This window comes from Chlorocebus sabaeus, chromosome 23, assembly GCF_047675955.1.
Source record: "Chlorocebus sabaeus isolate Y175 chromosome 23, mChlSab1.0.hap1, whole genome shotgun sequence".
Taxonomy (NCBI): domain Eukaryota; kingdom Metazoa; phylum Chordata; class Mammalia; order Primates; family Cercopithecidae; genus Chlorocebus; species Chlorocebus sabaeus.
Window position 1 is genome coordinate 47788559 of NC_132926.1, and position 13100 is coordinate 47801658.

General features: G+C 41.6%; 1 long non-coding RNA gene and 1 other non-coding gene across 2 annotated transcripts in view; both read right to left on the reverse strand.

Annotated features, from left to right (window-relative positions):
* Window positions 1–5779: 5779 nt before the first annotated feature.
* LOC119618341 (small nucleolar RNA SNORA9) lies at window positions 5780–5910 on the reverse strand. The gene has a single exon (XR_005234667.1). It is a non-coding gene; the product is annotated as a small nucleolar RNA SNORA9 (small nucleolar RNA).
* A 2136-nt stretch (window positions 5911–8046) lies between these two features.
* LOC140709918 (uncharacterized) overlaps window positions 8047–13100 on the reverse strand; it is a 14048-nt gene continuing 8994 nt past the window's right edge. The window contains exons 2-3 of the long non-coding RNA XR_012090698.1: window positions 10279–10400; window positions 8047–9760 (exon numbers count right to left, since the gene is read on the reverse strand). This is a non-coding gene — a long non-coding RNA (uncharacterized lncRNA). The remainder of the gene's footprint in view (window positions 9761–10278; window positions 10401–13100) is intronic.

Below are 13100 nucleotides of genomic sequence, written 5' to 3' on the forward strand. Positions count from 1 at the left end.
ATGAAACCTATAGTAAATAGAAAGAAAGAAATAATAAAGGAAAGAATTCAGTGAAATAGAAAACACTAACTAGAGTAAAATCAACACAACCAAAAAGTTGGATGATTGAAAAGAATGAAAAAAAAATGATAAACTTAGGGGCTGGGCACAGTGGCTCGCGCCTGTAATCCCAGCACTTTGGGAGGCTGAAGCAGGCAGATCACCTGAGGTCGGGAGTTTGAGATCAACCTGACCGACATGAAGAAACTCTGTCTCTACTGAAAAAAAAAAAAATCCAAAATTAGCCGGGCATGGTGGCACATGCCTGTAGTCCCAGCTACTTGGGGGGCTGAGGCAGGAGAATCGCTTGAATCCAGGAGGCGGAGGTTGCAGTGAGCCAAGACTGCACCGTTGCACTCCAGCCTGGGCGACAGAGGGAAACTCCATCACAAGAAAAAAAAGAAAAGATAAACTTACTAAACTGGTCAAGAAATACAGAAACACAGTTTAACAATATCAGGAATAAATGAGAGATGTAAATGTATAATCTACAGACATTTCACTTAAAATTGAAAATTTATCAGTATATAGTTGTTTATAACACCCTCTTACTATTTTGTAAAAGTTGATAAGATTCTAGCAAAGTTCTTCCCCCACTTCCTGCTCTGTCACCGAGGCTAGAGTGCAGTGGCACTATCATTGCTTACTGCAGCCTCAAACTCCTGGGTTCAAATGATCCTCCTGCCTCAGCCTCCCAAGTAGCTGGGACTACAGGCATATGTTACCATGCCCAGATTTTTTTTTCTTATTTCTTTTTGATATGGGTTTCACTATGTTGCCTAGGCTGATCTTAAGCTCCTGGCCTCAGTCTATCATCCCGTCTGAGCCTTCTGCCTGAGCCTCCCAAGTAGCTGTGATTATGGGCACGAGCCATCATCCTTAGCCCCTTTTCATTCTTGAACTTAGTAACTTGTGTTTTTTCTAGTTTTTTTATACCAATAATTTATCTAATTGTCTTTTCAATGAAGTGATTTTCTCTAGTGTATATTTGTTTGCTGTGGTATTAATGTCTGTTCCTATCTTTTTTTTCTTCTAATGTCTTTAGATTCTGTTTATTTTCCAATTTAAATCATTGACTATCAGCCATTGTTTTTTTCTCAGAAGCATTTTATTTATTAATTTGTTTTTAGTTAAACAATCATTTTACTGCTTGAGTACTTAGATTTATGCGAGCAGGACAGAGGCTGTTGATGATTCATATTTCCAATTGGGAGGGAGGATTCACTTGGTCTTACAATATCTAGCCAAATGGTGATCTGGCGCTCTATCAGAATCAGACATAATTTAGCATCCTTATCCTTTCTGTTTTGTTCGAGATGCTTTCAAATAGCAACTGCTTTCTTAATTAAATGGTACAGATCATCAGGGAGATCAAGAGCAAGTCCTTTGGACTTAAGAATTCTTAAGGGCTGGGCGCGGTGGCTGAAGCCTGTAATCCTAGCACTTTGGGAGGCCGAGACGGGCAGATCACGAGGTCAGGAGATCGAGACCATCCAGGCTAACACGGTGAAACCCGTCTCTACTAAAAAAACAAAAAACTAGCCGGGCGTGGTGGCGGGCGCCTGTGGTCCCAGCTACTCGGGAGGCTGAGGCAGGAGAATGGCCTAAACCCGGGAGGCGGAGCTTGCAGTGAGCTGAGATCCGGCCACTGCACTCCAGCCTGGGCGACAGAGCGGAGAAGATTTCATTGCCTGTCACAAAACATACTTGTGCAACACATGTGAGTCTCTCAGGATCACACTGATTTGTGAGGGAGTCAGGCCCTTTTTGGCCAGTTTGTAAATCTGCTCCTTCATGTCATCAGATATCAACTTCAGCCAGGTGGGGACGCTGCGGTGATAGGGCAGAGGCCCTCCAGGGAGCATGCATGTGACCCATGATGGCGGCGGTCAGGGAGCGAAAGGCGAAGCATTTTAAATGCATAAATTTACTTCTAAGCACAGCTTTAGCTGTATCACGTGTTTTTATATGTAGTGTTATTTAGTGAAATGTTTTTCCAGTTTCCAATATTATATCTACTTTATGAGTTTTTTGGAAATGTAATTCTCAGTTTCCAAGCACATGGACGTTTTTGAAATTAATATTTAGCTTAATTAGAGTGTGGTCAGAGAATCCCTCCGTATCATTTCATTCCTTTGAAGTGTATTGATTTGTTTTATGTGCCAACATATAGTAAATTTTTGAACTTAAAAATCATTCTGTAATTATTGGGTGCAATGTTCTATAGGTGTCAGTTCAAGAGTGTTAATTGTGTTGTTTAAATCTTTATACCGTATCTGATTCTTTGGCATGTGTCCTGTTTATTTGTTATTGAGGGTTATGTGTTAAAATCTTCTAGTACCATTGTGGATTTGTCTACTTCTTCGTTTAATTCTATCAGTTTTTAATATACATTTAAGGCTATGTTATTAGGTGCAGTCAGTTTAGGTTTGTTGCATTTTTCTGGTGAATCGTACCATTTTTTCATTATGAAATATGTCTCATTTCTAGTAATGCTTCTCACATTACAGTCTACTTCATCTGTTATTAATATAGCTACATGTTTTGTTTTGTTTAGAGTTTGTATAGTAACTATTTTTGTTTTCTTTTAATTTGAATATTCCTACATATTTATATTTCATATAAATGGTTATTTTATAAGCAATATATGGTTAGGTTTTACATTGTCTATCCAGTATGACCATCTCTGTCTTTTATTTGGAGCATTTTATTTGGAATCTTTTTTATTTAATATAGTTACTTATATGTTTGGTTTTAAATCTACCACCTAGCTATTTACTTTCTATTTGTTCCATGTATTCTGTTTTCCTTTCTCTGTTACTGCTTTTTTAAAAAAATAGTTGAGTATTTTTATTATTCAATATTTCCCTTTATCAGTTTGTTGTGAGAGATATATATTTCACAATTATCTGCAGATTTTTGTCACATGTGTCTGTGACTTACCAGAGTTTAATAAAATTGGTATTTTACTCTTTCTAGATAATGAAAAGACCTTAGAATACTTATTTGCTTCTTTCCCTATTTATGTGCTAATGATGTCATGTATTTTAATTTTACATATATTAATCCTACAATACATTATTATTGTTTTAGACAGTTAACATTTACTTTTTTGTTACTATTTATTCCTCCCTGCATTTCCAAGCTTACACTGGGGTCATTTTTTTCTGTCTAAAAAATACCCGGTAGTATTTCCTTTAATGCAGACTATATGATGACAAATCCAGTCATTTGTATTTTCCTATACATGTCTTTATTTTACCTTCATTTTAAAGAATTTTTTTTTTGAGACGGAGTCTGGCTCTGTCGCCCAGGCCAGAGTGCAGTGGCACAATCTCAGCTCACTGCAAGCTCTGCCTCCTGGGTTCACACCGTTCTCCTGTCTCAGCCTCTGTAGTAGCTTAGTAGAGACAGGATTTCACTGTGTTAGCCAGGATGGTCTCGATCTCCTGACCTTGTGATCTGCCCACCTTGGCCTCCCAAAGTGCTGGGATTACAGGTGTGAGCCACCGCCTGATCAACGTTTTTGTTTTTTGTAGAGATGGGATCTCACCATGTTAGCCATGCTGGACTCAAACTCCTGGGCTCAAGTGATCATCCTGCCTTGGTTTACTGAAGTGCTGGGGTTGCTGCCATTTGTTAACTTCTTATAGCTATGTTATGTTCTAGTGCATTACTATAATACAATTTCTTTATCCAGTCTCTAGTTGATGCACATTTGAGTTGTTTCAATTATTATGATTAAGGCTGCCATGAACTTTTTTGCACAAGTCTTTTTGTGGATCTATGCCTTCATTATCTTTGGAAAAATATTTAGAAGTAGAATTGTGTGGTCAGTCATAGGGAAAATGTATGTTTAAATTTATGGAAAATTACCAAACAGTTCTCTAAGGTGAGGTAATTGTTTATACTTTCACCAGCAAAGATTGAGAGTTCCAGTTGTTCCATAGCTTTATAAACATCTGATATTATCACTTTATCCATTCTAGTGGGTGAAGCTTTTTTTAAAATCAAAGTTTTAATTTGCATTTTCCTAATGAACAATGATGTTGAGCACCCTTTCACATGCTTACTGACCATTCTTATGTCTTTTTTGTTTGTTCAAATACCTTGTACATTTTAAATTGGATTTTTGTTGTTGTTGTTAATTGTTAGTGGTTCCTGATACACTCAGAATACAAGTCTTTTTTTTTTAATATTTAAATCCACATTTATTAAATATCCCTTGTTTTTCATTCAGGAGATACCAGAAGGTCCCAGGTCCTGCTGCACAGCAAAGCTTCTTATTCTGGAAGTGGAGAACCTGGCACCCAAACCTAGGGCCAGAGGTCTGTCAGACCCACAGCCCAGGCCCAGAACTGGAAATTCCTGACTCCTTCCAGAAGGGCAGCAAGCAAGGTTTCAAACTTGCTCTATTAAGTTGCCTAAACTTGCATTCAAATTCAGCTCCACTCCTCACTAGGTGTATTAACACAGGCAGCCTTCATCTCTGCACAGGTTCCAAGGAACAGCCTGGCAGTCACTGAAGGTATCTTCTCTCAGGTCAGGTCCCCTCTAGCTCTGGCATCTCGGGATTGCTGCTGTAGAAACACTGAGGGATGGCAGGCACTCTTGTGCCATGTGCTGGGTCAGGGACACAGAGTGGAGCCACTGGTGAGAGGTGGCTGTCAGGAACTGGCAGCTAACAAGGTCGCCTCCCAGTTTCATAGACAAAGACTGCTTGAACATGAGACTCAAGGAGGGACCTCAGCAGGCCTGGGATGTTCAGCAACTGTTCCTGGCCTGAAAAGACAGAATCAGCTGGAAGCCTCTACCTTTAAGAGAGGTGACCCCACCACCCAAAGGAACACAGGAGCTGTGCTGCTTGTGCTATGCCCAAGCCAGCAACACTCTTCCCATCCCAGTCAATCCTTTAACACACCTAACACCAAGACAATAACTTTAAGGCATCCATCTCCTTCCCACCCAAACTTCCCACCAGCTTCTATATTCCACTCAGGCTGCAGGGTTAGAGAGGCCTGGCATCAAACTCTGATCTGCTGGTTTGTGGCTGGGCAACCCTAGACACATAATTCTGACCTTGGGCTCCTCATCTGTACTGAACTTAAAAACGACCTCACGGTGATACCTCAAAGATTTAAAACAAGAATTAAGAGGTTTGGCACAAAATAGGTGTTCAACAACATTAGCACCTTCCTCTTCCATGAGTTTTTCCTTTAAGATGAGTACACATTGACCTCACCCTCCACTAGCTCCCGGGGCACTCAGCCCCTCTGCAGAACTGAGACTCTGGTTCTCTTTGCTTTGCCTTGTAAATATCCTGTTCCATGAGTCTCTCAGGGCAGGACTCTTCCCTGTTATTCCTCTCCACTGTTTCAGCTCCTACCCTTACCACCTCTCTTGGCTTCATCCTCAACTTTTATAAGGCTTTTGCTTTAAGTGTGTAATAAAATAAAAATTTGTACTGAGCCTGGAGCATAGCAAACACTCAGGATTCCATTCACCTTTCACACCAGAATTGTCCAAAACAACTTCCACAGCGACAGAAATGCCCTCTAATCTGTGCAGTCCAATATGGTAGCCGCTGGCCACCTGTGGCTACTGGCCACCTGAAATGTGGCTAGTGTGAAAATGTAATAGAACTCCAAATTTAATTTAATCATGTATGCCAAGTAGCTGCCACATTAGATGGTGCAGATCTATACAAGGCCCAGCACACCAGATCCAGGAGGGAGCAAGTCATTGTCTGAAATTTTTATAACCTTGCTCTGGATAGAAGGGCAAGGCCTCAAATGGTTTCAAAACTGTTCTAGCAAGCACTGAAGGAATGCATAGGGTCACCACAGACCCAAGCATGCTGGAGGCTTGCTACAGGATACAAGTCTTTTGTCACACATATGCACTGCAAATATTCTCTCACAGTTCGTGGTGTGTCTGTCTATTCATTTTCTTAACAATATGTTTTCCTTTAAAGACGTAAACTTATATAAAATAAAATGCAAGGGGGCCCTAACTATTTAGCTTTATCAATTGTAGCAATTAAATATACCCATGTAACCACCATCCAAAGCAAGATATGAAATAATTACATCACCCCTTATCCTCCTTTCAGCCAGTGCCTCCCATCAAAGGAAACCAGTATCTGACATCTATCACTAAAGGTTAGGGGGTTTTTTTTGTTTTGTTTTTTGTTTTTTGATGTGGAGTTCTGCTCTTGTTGCCCAGGCTAGAGTGCAATAGCACGATCTTGACTCACCGCAACCTCTGCCTCCTGGGTTCAAGAAATTCTCCTGCCTCAGCCTCCCCAGTAGCTGGGATTATAGGCGTGTGCCACCACACCTGGATAATTTTGTATTTTTAGTAGAGACGGGGTTTCTCCATGCTGGTCAGGCTGGTCTTGAACTACCAACCTCAGGTGATCTGCTCACCTCGGTTTCCCAAAGTGTTGGGATTACAGGCATTAGCCACCATGCTTGGCCCCATTTACGTATTTACTGTATGTTTCCAGTTAAATAAAGTTCAAATACAAATAAAACTATCCTCTGGGCTCTTTCAAACTCGTGACCTTAGGTGATCTGCCGGCCTTGGCCTCCCAAAGTGCTGGGATTACAAGTGTGAGCCACTGTGCCCGGCCAAAGATATCTTCTAAAAGTCTTAAAGTTTTCCATTTGCATTTAAGTCCATAATACATATGAAATTATTTTTTGTGTTTGGTATGAGGTAAGAGTTTAGTTCCTCTTTTTCTATATGGATTACTAATTGTTCCAGTCTCATTTATTTAAGAGTCTATCCTTTCCCCACTTATTGTCAATACCATTTCTATCATATATTAAATTTCTGTACATATGTGGGTATTTTTAGGCTCTTTATTCAGTTCTACTGCTCTTTTACCCTTACAGCAATTCAATGGTGTCTTAATTACAACTTTAATATGAATCTTGATGTCTGGTTAGACATATGCTTCTACTTTGTTCTTTTTTTTTTTTTTTTTTCCAGACAGAGTGTTTTTCTGTCGCCCAGGCTGAAGTACAGTGGCACGATCTCAACTCACTCCAACCTCCACCTCAAAGGTTCAAACAATTCTCCTACCTCAGCCTCCCAAGCAGCTGGGACTGCAGGTGCCCACCACCACGCCCAACTAATTTTTGTATTTTTAGTAGAGACAGGGTTTCACCATATTGATCAGGCTGATCTTGAACTCCTGATCTGTTGCGGGAAGTCAGGGACCTCGAATGGAGGGACTGGCTGAAGCCGTGGCAGAAGAACATAAATTGTGAAGATTTAATGGACATTTATCACTTCCCCAATCAATACTCATAATTTCCTATGCCTGTCTTTACTTGAATCTCTTAATCCCGTCATCTTCGTAAGCTGAGGATGTGTGTCACCTCAGGACCCTGTGATGATTGTGTTAACTGCACAAATTTTTTGTAAAACATGTGTGTTTGAACAATATGAAATCTGGGCATCCTAAAAAAGAACAGGATAACAGCAATTTTCAGGGAACAAGGGAGATAACCATAAGGTCTGACTGCCTGTGGGGCTGGACAGAACAGAGTCATATTTCTCTTCTTGCAGAAAGCGAATAGGAGAAATATCACTGAGTTCTTTTCCCAGCAAAGAATAACCCTGGGGGCCGGGCACGGTGGCTCAAGCCTGTAATCCCAGCACTTTGGGAGGCCGAGATGGGTGGATCACGAGGTCAGGAGATCAAGACCATCCTGGCTAACACGGTGAAACGCCGTCTCTACTAAAAAATACAAAAAACTAGCCGGGCGAGGTGGCGGGCGCCTGTAGTCCCAGCTACTTGGGAGGCTGAGGCAGGAGAATGGCATAAACCCGGGAGACGGAGCTTGCAGTGAGCTGAGATCCAGCCACTGCACTCCAGCCTGGGTGACAAAGCGAGACTCCGTCTCAAAAAAAAAAAGAATAACCCTGGGAAAGGAATGCATTCCCAGGGGGAGGTCTCTAAAATGGCCACTCTGGGAGTGTCTGTCTTATGCGGTTGAAGACAAGAGATGAAATACACCCTGGTCTCCTGCAGTGCCCTCAGGCTTGCTAGGATTAGGAAATTCCAGTCTGGCAAATTCTAGTCAGACCGGTTATCTGCTGTCGAACCCTGTTTCCTGTTAAGATGTTTATCAATGACACTGCGTGCCCAGCGGGACGTGGAACCTCATCAGTAATTCTAATTTTGCCCTGGCCTTGTGATCTTGCTCTGCCATTTGCCTTGTGATCTTTTATTGCCTTTTGAAGCATGTGATCTCTGTGACCCAATCCCTATTCATACACTCCCTCCCCTTCTAAATCCCTAATAAAAGCTTGCTGGTTTTGCAGCTCGAGGTTGCCATCACGGTTCTACCAATATGTGATGGTCCCCCACAGAGGCCCAGCTGTAAAATTTCTCTCTTTGTATTCTTTCTCTTTATTTCTTAGACTGGCTGACACTTAGGGAAAATAGAAAAGAAAAGAACCTACGTTGAAATATTGGGGGCTGGTTTCCCCGATACTGACCTTGTGATCCATCTGCCTTGGTCTCCCAAAGTGCTGGGATTACAGGTGTGAGTCACCACGCTCAGCTCATATCTCTTTTCTTTTCTTTTCTTTTCTTTTCTTTTCTTTTCTTTTCTTTTCTTTTCTCTGAGACAGAGAGTCTAGCTCTGTAGCCCAGGCTGGAGTGCAGTGGTGAGATCTCAGCTCACTGCACCCTCTGCCTCCTGGGTTCAAGCAATTCTCTTGCCTCAGCCTCCCGAGTAGCTGGGATTACAGGCATGCGCCACCACACTCGGCTAATTTTGTATTTTTAGTAGACACGGGGTTTCTCCATGTTGGTCAGACTGGTCTCAAACTCCCAACCTCAGGTGATCTGCCTGCGTTGGCCTCCCAAAGTGCTGGGATTACAGGCGTGAGTCACCGTGCCCAGCCCATCTTTCTTAAATAAGACACAAAAAGCAAAAGCAAAAAGGAAAAACTGTTGACCAAATGTAACTGTACATGGGCCCAGTGGTGCACGTCTATAGTCCTAGCTTCTCCAGTGCCTGAGGTGGGAAGATCGCTTGAGCTCAGGAAGGTCAAGGCTGTAGTGAGCTAAGATCATGCTGCAGAGCTCCAGCCTGGGCAACAAAGGGAGACTCTATCTCAGAAAGAAAAAAAAAAAAAACTATATTAAAATTTAGGACTACTCCTCATACCAGAAGAGTAAAAAAGTGAAAAAGCAAGTCAGAACTGGGAACTTAGAGAACTTATGTAACTTGCATAATTATACCTCAAACACATGGTGAATTCCTAAAAATCCACAAACAAAAAAGACAAGATACCCCAAAGAAAAGTGAGCAAAAGATTGATATGTCACAAAAGCAAGAAGGTGAATGGCCAAAACTACGGAAAAAAAAAAAAAAAAGCCTCAGCTTTATTAGTAAACAGGGAAATGGAAATTAAAACCTTAAAACCACAGATTCTAGTTTTCATTCTCACCCAGTTGGCGAAAGTTCATTGTCAACACCAAGTGTTGGTGAGGACGTGGAGCAATGGAAATGTTCACACTCCGCTGGTGGGAGTGTAAATTGGGAAGACAACCTGGCATTATCTAGTACATTGTAGATGGGCACACCCCGTGACCAGCTATTCCTCTCCTTGGTTTTTATTCTGGAGAAAGTCCTGCATGTGGACTTCAGAAGGCACGTAAGGATGCTCCCAGCAGTGTTGTTTGTTACAGCAAAATCTGGAAATAGTCCAAAAGTCTATCAACAACAGACTGGATAAATAAACTGTCATATATTATTAATATATATACACACAGACACGAACATGAATGAACTATATACATCAACATGAATAAATCGCAAACATTTTTCTTAAGAAGAGCAAGTCACATTATGGTTCCACATATGTAAGTTAAACACATACAAAGCTAAATATATTTTTAAATATACAATGTATGTTTTGATTATAAAGAAAGTCAAGGAATAATAAATACAAAATTCAGCACAGCATACCTGTCTGTTGGGGATGTGATCAGAGAGAGCATACCTGGAGCCTCAGTGTTACTGGTAATGTCATGATTTTTGAGTCAAGAGTGCAAGGGAAGGCTGGGCATGGTGGCTCATGCCTGTAATCCCAGCACTTTGTGAGGCCAAGGAAGGTGGATAATTTGAGGTCAGGAGTTCCAGACCAGCCTGGCCAACATGGCTAAATCCAGTCTCTACTAAAAATACAAAAATTATGAATGGTGGCACGCACCTGTAGTCCCAGCTACTCAGGAGGCTGAAGCGTGAGAATCACTTGAACCCGCGAGGCAGAGGTTGCAGTGAGCTGAGATTGTTCCACTGCAGTCCAGCCTGGGCAACAGAGAAAGACTCCATCTCAAAAAAAAAAAAAAAGAGTGCAAGGGAACTTGTTTTATTATTAGTCTTTAAATATGTTAATTGTATTTTTGTCGATATTATTTTTCACAATAGTATCTTAACAAAAACAAATCTTACAAGCTACAGGGTTGTGGGGCAGGCAGTGGGAAGAGAGGGGCATAGTTAGTAGTCAATACAAGAAATGCGAGAATCTTCTAACTCATTCCTCTAGGTGATTAGTAACCTTCTGTTTCACTTTTTAATTTAAAATTTTAGTTGTGTATTTTTTCTTATGAAATATTTCATAAATACAGAAAGATATAGAGGATAATATAATCACTTATGTGTCCATGACCCAATTTAAGGTGTAAGGCTTAGCCAAGTGCAGTGGCTCACACCTGAAATCCCGGCACTTTGGGAAGCCTGAGATGGGAGGATCACTTGAGGTCAGGAGTTCGAGACCAACCTGGGCAACATGGTGAAACCTGGTCATTACTAAAAATACAAAAATTATCCAGTTTTGGTGGGCCACTGTGCGACCCAGCTACTTCAGGGGCTGAGGGTGCTTGAGCCCAGGAGTTGGAGGTTACAGTGAGCTATGATCACACCCTGCACTCCAGCCTAAGCCACAAGATGGAGACTCTGTCATAAAACAACAACAATAACAAAAAGGTCTAAGACTTTACAAAAATAGTGGAAGCCCTTTGTGTAACCCTCCCCCATGGTATTCCCCTTCCTGCATCCCCAGTAACCACATTTCTGAAATTGGTAGCACTCCTTTCTATGTTGGTCTTCCTACTTTTACCGACATATGCATGTACCCTTAAAGGTTCGTATTGTATTGTTAGGCATGTTTGGCATTATATATATATATGAAATTATGGTATCATTTGGTACCTATCCTTCTGCAACTCTTTTTTCCAATGTTATTTTTAAATTTTTACTTAGAGACAGGGTCTCTCTTTGTCACCCAGGCTGGAGTGCAGTGGCATGCTCACAGCTCATTGTGGCCTGTAACTTCTAGGCTCAAACGATCCTCCTCCAGAGCAGCCGGGACTATAGGCACATGCTACTATATCCAGATAATGCGTTGATAATTTTTCTTTACTTTCTTTCTTCACAACACAAGACCAGGTCTTGTGTTGCCTAGCCTGATCTCAAACTCCTGGGCTCAAGCCATCCTCTTGCCTGGGCTTCCCAAAATTGCTGGAATTATAGGTGTGAGCCACCACACCACACCCCACCCCCAATATTTTTCTTAATGTTTGTCCATGTTGATGTGGTAGGATTCTTTATATCCAGTTTTAATTTATGTTTCCAGTCCTCCAAAATTTTATAAACTTTTTGTTATGGGAAATTTCAAACATATACGAGAGTAAACAGAATCTCATAATAAGATTCTCATAATTCCTCCTGTTACTCATCACCGAGCTTTAACAATTAATATAACATGTGGTCAATTTTGTTTCACCTATTCCCCCACTCATTTCCCACCCTCTTGTATTATTTTGAAGTAAATCCCAGACATCATATAATTCTTTCCTAAATATTTCAATATGTGTTTCTAAAAGCTTAGGGTTCTTTTTATAAAGATATAATCACTTATCACACCTACAAATAATTAACAGTTCCTTTTTTTGAGACAAAGTCTCGCTCTGTGGCCCAGGCTGGAGTACAGTATCATGATCTCGGCTCACTGCAACCTCCACCTCCTGGGTTCAAGAAATTCTCTTGCTTCAGCCTCCGGAGTAGCTGTGATTCCAGACATCTGCCACCATGCCCGGCTAATTTTTTGTATTTTCAGTAGAGATGGGGTTTCGCCATGTTGGCCAGGCTGGTCTCAAACTCCTGACCTCAAATGATCTGCCCGCCTCGGCCTCTGAAAGTGCTGGTATTACAGGCGTGAGTCACTGTGCCCAGTCAATTAACAGTTTCTTTTCTTTTCTTTTTTTTTTTTTTTTTTTTTTGAGACAGAGTCTCACCCTGTCGCCCAGGCTGGAGTGCCATGGCACGATCTTGGCTCACTGCAGCTAGGTTCAAACGATTCTCCTGGGTTCAAATGCCTCCGGGTTCAAATGATTCTCCTGCCTAAGCCTCCCAAGTAACTGGGATTATAGGCGCCTGCCACCATGCCCAGTTATTTTTTGTATTTTTAGAAGAGACAGGGTTTTACCATGTTGGCCAGGCTGATCTCGAACTCCTGACCTCATGATCCACCCACCTCGACCTCCCAAAGTGCTGGGAATACAGGTGTGAGCCACCGTGTCCAGCCAACAGTTTCTTTTTCTTTTTCTTTTTCTTTTCTTTTCTTTTCTTTTTTCTTTTCTTTTCTTTTTCTTCTTGGTTTTTTGAGATAGAGTCTCGCTCTGTCGCCCAGACTGGAGTACAGTGGCAGAATCTCGGCTCACTGCAACCTCCACCTCCCAGGTTCAAGCAGTTCTCTGCCTCAGCCTCCCGAGTAGCTGGGATAACAGGCGAGCACCACTACACCCGACTAATTTTTGTATTTTTAGTAGAGACAGGGTTTCACCATCTTGGCCAGGCTGGTCTTGAGCTCCTGACCTCATGATCCACCCACCTCAGCCTCCCAAAGTGCTGGGATTACAGGCGTGAGCCACTGCACCCGGTCAACAGTTTCTTAATATCATCAAATATCCAGTGTTGAAATTCCCAAATTTATCATGTGTCATTTTTCACATTCTGTTTGAATCAAGTCTT